Below are 7952 nucleotides of genomic sequence, written 5' to 3' on the forward strand. Positions count from 1 at the left end.
TTAAGGACCTCGTTGATTTTTTTTTTGGGGGGGGGGGGGGGGGGGGGGGGGGACGTTTCTTTCGCTTAGAGGATAACGCTTTTTTTTTTTTTTTTTTTTTTTTTAAACGAGGAAGCCACCGGGAGTTAAGAGACGATGGAGAGAAGAAGAAAAGAACGGGACTTTTAACAGCGACGCAGTTCTTTATCGCTGGATGACGATGTTGTGATGTCATCGCGGGGGGGGAGAGGGGGGGGGGGGGACGGACCTCTGTAGCAGATCCTTGCTATTCCTGCGTTGCGTTGGTTGTCGTGGTGTGTGTGTGTGTGTGTGTGTGTGTGTGTGTGTGTGTGTGTGTTCTTTGTTCCGTTGTTTTTTTGTAAGAAAAAGAAACCGAAGAAAGAAAAACTTCCCCTCTCTCTCGCTCTCTTTCCGGTTTTCTGGTTGGTGAAAACCTGCGAGCTGCAAAAACCAGAAAGCAAAAAAATATATTATAATAATAATAATAATAATAATACTAATCAACCCCCCCGGGCTTTTGTTTTAGCGGAGAAATTGTGGATGTTCCAAAAAAAAATCTTTGAGTGTGCGTGCGTGTGTGTGTGTGTGTGTGTGTGTGTGTATTTAAAAAAAACAAAAAAACATTTAATCATTTTAATGACTGATAAAAGTTTACAAAATCTAAAAATGAAGATGGGGGGGGGGGGAAAAAAATAATCATGTTTTTTATTATTTAATTTTTTTAATTGTAGTGCTTCCTTGATTTGATCTATGCACTGTAAGGAGGTCCAACGCCTCCGCTCTCTTGACTCTTAATCTCCAACTCTGCCATGCTGACTACAATTTTTTTTTTGGGGGGGGGGCCCTCCGCTACTGGCTGCTGCAGGCTTCCGTCTGGTCCACTTTGGACCCCCCCCCCCCCCCCCCCCTGACTCCCGGGGGAAAAAACACCTCAAAAACATCCATTCTGTCACTCAAAATATAACACATATATATATATATATATATTTACGTGCTTCGTCGGTCGATTCCGGGTCAAAATGTTTCCGGGTCTTGGTGTCTGTGTATATTAATATGTGGTGGGGGGTCCCACAGCCAATGCAACACTTACTGTTTACATTTGGACTGCAGCAAGCAGGACAACAACGGGGAGGAAACATAGATGATGATATAGCCATAGACGCTTTTTTTTTTTTTTTGCATACCTTGTGTGTGAGGTCATCGCACCCTTTAGTCGTCCAGGTCTGGACTGGACTCGTCCGATTGTCCGGGTGGGTGGGGGGGGGAGTCATGGTGATGCCGGGTCTCAAAGTGGAAAAAAAAAGGGGAACCCCCCCCCCCCGCCCCCCCATAGTCCACCCGTAGCACATTGCCAGAAGGAGACGGATCTGTGGGTTCAGATGGAATGTATTCAACAATCTGAATGTAACCGGTGCGTTTGTTTCCCCCATTTCTGCTTCCCCAAAGATTGTGGCGTGTTTTTGTTGGTGCTTTTTGAAAAACAAAAGAAAGGTGGTGGTGGTGGTGGTGGTGGTGGTGGGGGGGGGGGGGGAGGAATGGGGGGGTAGAGTTGCTTAGGCCGCCTAATTAACATTCCTGACGCAGCCAGTAGCAACAAACGGGATGTAAAGATAAAATGAAGAGAGCCTCCGAACCTGCCAATAGATTATATATATAATCCCGGGGGGGGGTACTGTATCAGCTGAGCATCTCTACCTCACACCCATCCATCCCTGTGTACCCCCTGCCCCCCCTCCTCCCTGTACCACTGGATGCTCGCCCCCCCCCATCGCGCCTCCATCATCTTCTGGAAAGTGTTCTCTGAGCGAGGGGACGGGTGGTCATGGGAAGGTTCGGGAGGGGGGGGTTCGTGTTTTATTTTTATTTTTATATAAATATATATATATATATATATACTATGACTCCTCCTACCACTAAGCCCCTCCTCTTTCTCTAACTTTACTTCGCTTGCCTCGGCGGTTTTTCTATAGCGTGTCGGTTTCTTGGAGTCTCGACCGTGTGTGTGTGTGTGTGTGTGTGTGTGTGTGTGTGTGTGTGTCCTCGTGTGTGTAAATGTGAGTGTGTTTTCGTCTCTTGTCTCGTGTTTTGAGTCGGACGCCGCGGACGCTTGCAGGTCGGCGAGGAGGGAGGGGGGGGTGGGGGGGTGGGGTTAGAGGCCACCTTGATACGCCATTCCTCCTCCTCCTCCTCCTCCTCCTCCTCCTCCTCCTCTTCTTCCTCTTCAAATAAAAAAAAAACAGCAGCCCCTCCCCCCCTTTTTTTCCTTCCAACTCGTGGGTTCAAGGCCTTGTTTTCCAGGTCTTCCCCAAACCCTAGTACCCCCCCCCCCCCTTTTCCTCTTATCTAATCAACTCCTCGGTAACACACACAACAACAAATTTGAATGTTTACATCCCTCGATTCTCCTTTGACTTTATTAGGAACGCACACTTAGTACAAAGGCGCCTTATTCAGTGTTTTAAAAAAACAATAATTCATAAAGATTAACAGCAAGTGGCTCACCGATGTCCCAAAAACTAACAAAAAAACAAACAATTTAGTGCTATACATACTGACAAAAAAGGTGTCAACTTTTTATTTGTATTTTTTATGGGGAAACAAAGACATTTTAACAATTAAATCTCAAAAACAAAACCGAATGAGTATATATGTGCTTCGTATGTATACTACTAAAAAGTGAGAGAATGTGCTGGTTTACATATATATATAAAAAAAAAAAGAAAGAAAATATAATATATGAATATAAAAAATGTGTATATAGCACTATGCCTCGTCGTGAACATAAAATGTACTGTGTGTTTTATTTTTTATTATTTTCATGTGGCGGTGTCATAGTTGAGCGCTAATCAGACAGCAGGTGGTCAGATTGGTTTATTTAAATTTCTTTTTTTTTTTAGCACAGGAAGGAAATTAATAAGGGAAAAAAAAAAACGACACTGTCGTTAAAAAAAAGAAAGACACACAAAAGACACAAAGGAAGTTTACGTCCCGTCTGCCGTTTTTTGTGACACGACTAAAAAATATATTATTTGTTGTCCATGTTTTCTTAAAGCAATTTGAAATGCAATACATAATCATCGTTATCTCGGAAGACAGCCTTTTTTTTTTTTTTTTTTCGAAAAAAAACAAAACCGAGGTAATAATAATAATAATAATAATAATAATAATAATGCACGGTGAAGCTGCCGCTGCACTGTAACGTGGACCGCTGTCTCACACGGGGAAATCATACACAACAACAAAAAAATACTGCAGGAAGAATGTGGTCATTCGCGTCGTAAAAACACACATAACACGTATACAAAAAAAAAAAAAAGTACCGATATACTCTCGCACAAATAACGTCCCCCCCCCCCCCCCTCGTGAAATGTCGATTTATCCCTCCTCCGCGTTGAAAGGAAGCCATTGTGACTACGTTATTACCACCTTCTTGATGGTACGCAGGTTTGAACCTGAGTTGCATTGAACACGTGCTTTTTTTTATGACCGTTGACAGCCAATAGCTTTGTACATGTGTGTGACTGGGAAAAAAAAGGAGTGTGGGACTGGGGGAAAGCCTCGAGTGGACCCCCCCCCCCCTGTGGACACTGTAGAATCCCCCCGTTTCAGCCCCACGTAGAGACAGGAAGTTATTTTTTACTTTGAAGTGGTGCCGAGAGAAAAAGGGTGGAAGTCAAGGGGCGTGACGTCTCCAAAAGGTCTCGTTGGAAGTATCCAGAGCTCTTGTTTCCTCGTGGAGGAAGAGCATTATTTATGGATATATGTAATTGACTTCCACTCATTTGAGGGCTCCTGAAGGCATGCGGTGGGATTTCTACAGTGGCCTCCGCTGATTGACGTTGAAACGAAACCCCCATTTTTTTTCCATCATTGCAAGCCTTAAAAATCAATCTGGGGTGTGGAGGGGGCGGGACTAAGCTTCCACTAGCTTTCATTATTACCGTTTCAACTCCTTTCCAATCCAAATGTGGTTTATTATTAAATGATTACTGACGTAATTACGACTTTTTTCAATAGCCATATTATAATAAAAAAGGTATATACATATATATGAATATATATATTTGTGTGTTTGTGTAGATATCTAGATTATTATATACTTTCTTATAGAAAAACTTTGATGTTGACCATTCTCCTCTGTGTTTTTTTTGAGAACACGTTTTTTCGACATGATACTGCTGTCCGCTTGGGTCGAGGAGGTGCTGGGTCGACGAATCAAAACTAAATAAATAAAGACAAAAAAAAAAAAAACATCCTTCCAGAATGCAATACCTTTTCTTTCCCGTTCTTCATTTGAGAAAAAAAAATGACGGCAAGAAAAAAAAAAAAAAAAAAAAAAAAACACAAAACTTGATAGGCAGGTTGACCAAAAAAGAATAATAATAAAACTTAACACACAATAAAAGAAAAATAAATTAAGTTTTATAGATGTTGTCGTTTTCAATGCCATGGTCCACTAAAACAAACAACAACAACAAAAAAAACTACATTTTCTTTGTTTTTTTATGTCACTTGTTTTTATTTATGGGGGAAAAAACAATGCATCCGTCAAATGAGCCCCCCCCCCCCCCCCCCCCCCCCCCACCACCCCCCCCAGGGTTAGCGCTCGGCCTCAGATTCCACTTTTCATGTTCAGCTGCTGATCAATACACAGAAAACTAATAGCACCTGCATAGCAACAGTGATGTCAAATAGGCACTTAGTAGGGAAAACATGTGAGTGGGTGTTTGTTTGTTTGTTTGTTTTTTGGTGGAAGAAGATATTTTGGCATAAAAGGGCATACATTGTTGTTGTTTTTTGGTTTAATTTCTATTGATTTTATCGTCTCTTGACATCTAACGACTATCAAATTCACATAAATGTTGTTGTTTTTTTTCTTTCTTTTTTAACTTTAGTTGTGTTTTTTTTTGGTAAAAAGAAAAAAAGAGAAAAAAAAAAAAAAAGGTAAACACTGTTAGTGAGATTTTATATTTTTTACATATGTTGGTTTTATTTTGCGTTTTTCTTTTTGTATTTATACGCCACTTAGTTTGGATGTCTTTAAAATTGTGTTTTGTTTTTTTTCTTCTCCGTTTTTTTTTTGTGTGTGATTTCATATGTCTTGAGAATGTGGAGACAAAAAAAGGCATTTCAGTATTTTTGAATTGTTAAAATCTAGTTTCATAGAAGCGGAAGTATCTGATGTTATAAATTATATTTTAATTCATGTAAATAGTTTAAAACAGAAGACATGTGGCTTCCTTTTAAACTGAATACATTTCTCTTCAGAGATTGTTTACATTATGAAACTGTAGAGATGTGCTCCTCATATACTGTATAAAGTACATATATTCATTGATTTGCCTCAAAAAAATAAAATCCTAATGAACAGCTTTCTTTCGGTGCACGTGGTCATACTTTTGGTCAGATTACGGGTTAAAAGACAACATTTTTATTTATATATGTATATGCACACACATGCTTTTTTTTTTACACCATTTAATTAGCTGATTTTCTTTATTGTTTACCAATAGCGGTGTTAATAAAGTCCACTAATAAAAACCATTGCTGTCGGGTGAGTTGTTCAGCAGCAACTCTCAGGCTTAGTCATTTAGCAGCATTACGTCGCCATAGCAACTGAGCTTGAATTACGACCGAATTTGCTTCATGGTGACGAATCAACTAAAAATGAGTCGGACGCATCTTAAACTCGATTTATGGAACGTTAATGCGCGTTTGATCGAGTCAAAAATAAAATAAAATGCAGCGTGCATAAAGGGAGATTTTTTGTGGAGCAATATCATCCGTCAGGATCCATCGGTGTCTTTGAATACTGAGTTATTAAAAGGTGGACAGAACCTTAAAAATGTAATATTCCAGTTTACCTGCGTCGACCTGTTATTGTCCTTAAAGCTTTGTTTTAAAGTCTACAGGTGATGCTCTTTAATGTGGGGCAATAAGCATTTTTAAAACACCGGCGTTTGTTTCATTATTGTCTGGATAACATGTCGTTGTCTCCGTTGCTTGTTCCCACTGTGGAGAGGTCCACACACACACACACACACACACACACACACACACACACACTAATGGACACGCCCTCCCTCCAGTCTTCCCCTGGTTAAACAGCATCCTATTAACGGGCCGCCTGGCAACTTTCCGCCTGGCTAGCCGGTGACGTTCGTGTTTTCACAAAGATTAATGCAAACTATTGTCATCAACCTTTTGAGAGGGCAGAAGTGAGCGGATCAGCATACAAAAAATGAGAGTACATGCAATTTTGTGGATGGTGAAATATGTAGGATTGATAGAGATGATCTCTCAGCGACCTTAAAGGCTTAAAGTTCAAAGCATATCTAGTAACGGCGCTAACAGCACTAATGACGCTAATGGCACTAATGACGCTAACGGCACTAATGACGCTAACAGCACTATGACGCTAACGGCGCTAATGACGCTAACGGCACTAATGACGCTAACAGCACTATGACGCTAACGGCGCTAATGACGCTAACAGCACTAATGACGCTAACAGCGTTAGCGCTTGATTATCCGCCAGGTTGTGCAGCCAAAAGTTGAACCAAAATGGCTTCCTGATCCCAAATATGACGACTTTCCATGATGCAAGGAAAATGGTTTAATAAAATAAAATGAAAAGTAAACCGGTCTGAATCCTCGTAGTTCTGGAACACGACTACAGGGATTTGATTCAAGGACACGAGGTGAGGAAAATGAGCCGTGGGCCACTTTGTGCTGCTCTTCGTTCTGAGCACCATTTTGTGCCCCCGGTTTGGTCTTGGAGACACAAAACGTTGCAATCTCTGCCCACTGGGAGAATGAAAAGAATTAAAAGCTGCATGGACTTCCCCATTGGAGGCCTCTTCGCTCTCCTTTCAGCTCTGAGTCGGTCTCCGTCTTGGAGTTCTCTACCCTCATCAGACCTCATCAGGTCGATGAACCTGCACAGCTCTTTTCATTCCAGACGTAAGGAGACCCTATCCATCTGGGCCTCTGACTCACGACCCGTCGTAACCATGGACCCGACTCTCAAGCATAGATATATGTGTGTATATATATATATATATATATATACATACATTATATATATATATATATATATATATATATATAAATATAAATATATGTATGTATATATATATATATATATATATATATATATATATATATATATATATATATATATATATATATATCCCTGAGATCCCCACAGTGTGGCTGCTCCACTCCTTGACAGATGGTACAGATTCATGAAGACCACAAGCACAATTAACCAAGTGGCTCGTATCGGCCTGTACTGTAGCATCAGGGGGGGGGGGGGGGGGGTCTGGATGCTGTAACCTTCATGAAGGTGGGATCATTGCATCGCTGCCGCATTGGCTTCCTCTCTACAGTTCCACTCGGGTGACTAATTGTACGGCCCGAAAGCCGAAGGAAGGAAGAAAGAAAGCAGACGATTAGGAAGCAGACCATCTCCCCCCACCCTCATCCCCCCCCGTCCCGACCCGACCGTCCTCTGCAGGGCCGGTCGTGACTGCAGCGAATCCGCTCTGCAGTGCAGAGTCATTAGACGCACACAGCGGCGTCCTCGTGAGCCTCGGCTTAACTCTGACAGGGCCGACGCCGACGCCGACGCCGACGCCGACGCCGGGGCCGGACTATAAGCGTCCTCGCTTCTCCTCTTGGAGGAATCCGTGACGCTAAATCAGCGTGTCGCGTGTTTGTTTCAGCCATTCCTCCCTCCCTTGCTTCCTCCCTTGCTTCCTCCCTTGCTTCCTCCCTTGCTACCTCCCTTGCTTCCTCCCTTGCTTCCTCCCTTGCTACCTCCCTTGCTTCCTCCCTTGATCCCTCCCTTGCTCCCTCCCTTGCTCCCTCCCTTGCTTCCTCCCTTGCTTCCTTCCTGTCCCTGAGACCTTGGCTGTGTGAATTAGTCAGACAATAAGCAATATGTATCC

This window comes from Cyclopterus lumpus, chromosome 10 (assembly GCF_009769545.1).
Source record: "Cyclopterus lumpus isolate fCycLum1 chromosome 10, fCycLum1.pri, whole genome shotgun sequence".
NCBI lineage: Eukaryota > Metazoa > Chordata > Actinopteri > Perciformes > Cyclopteridae > Cyclopterus > Cyclopterus lumpus.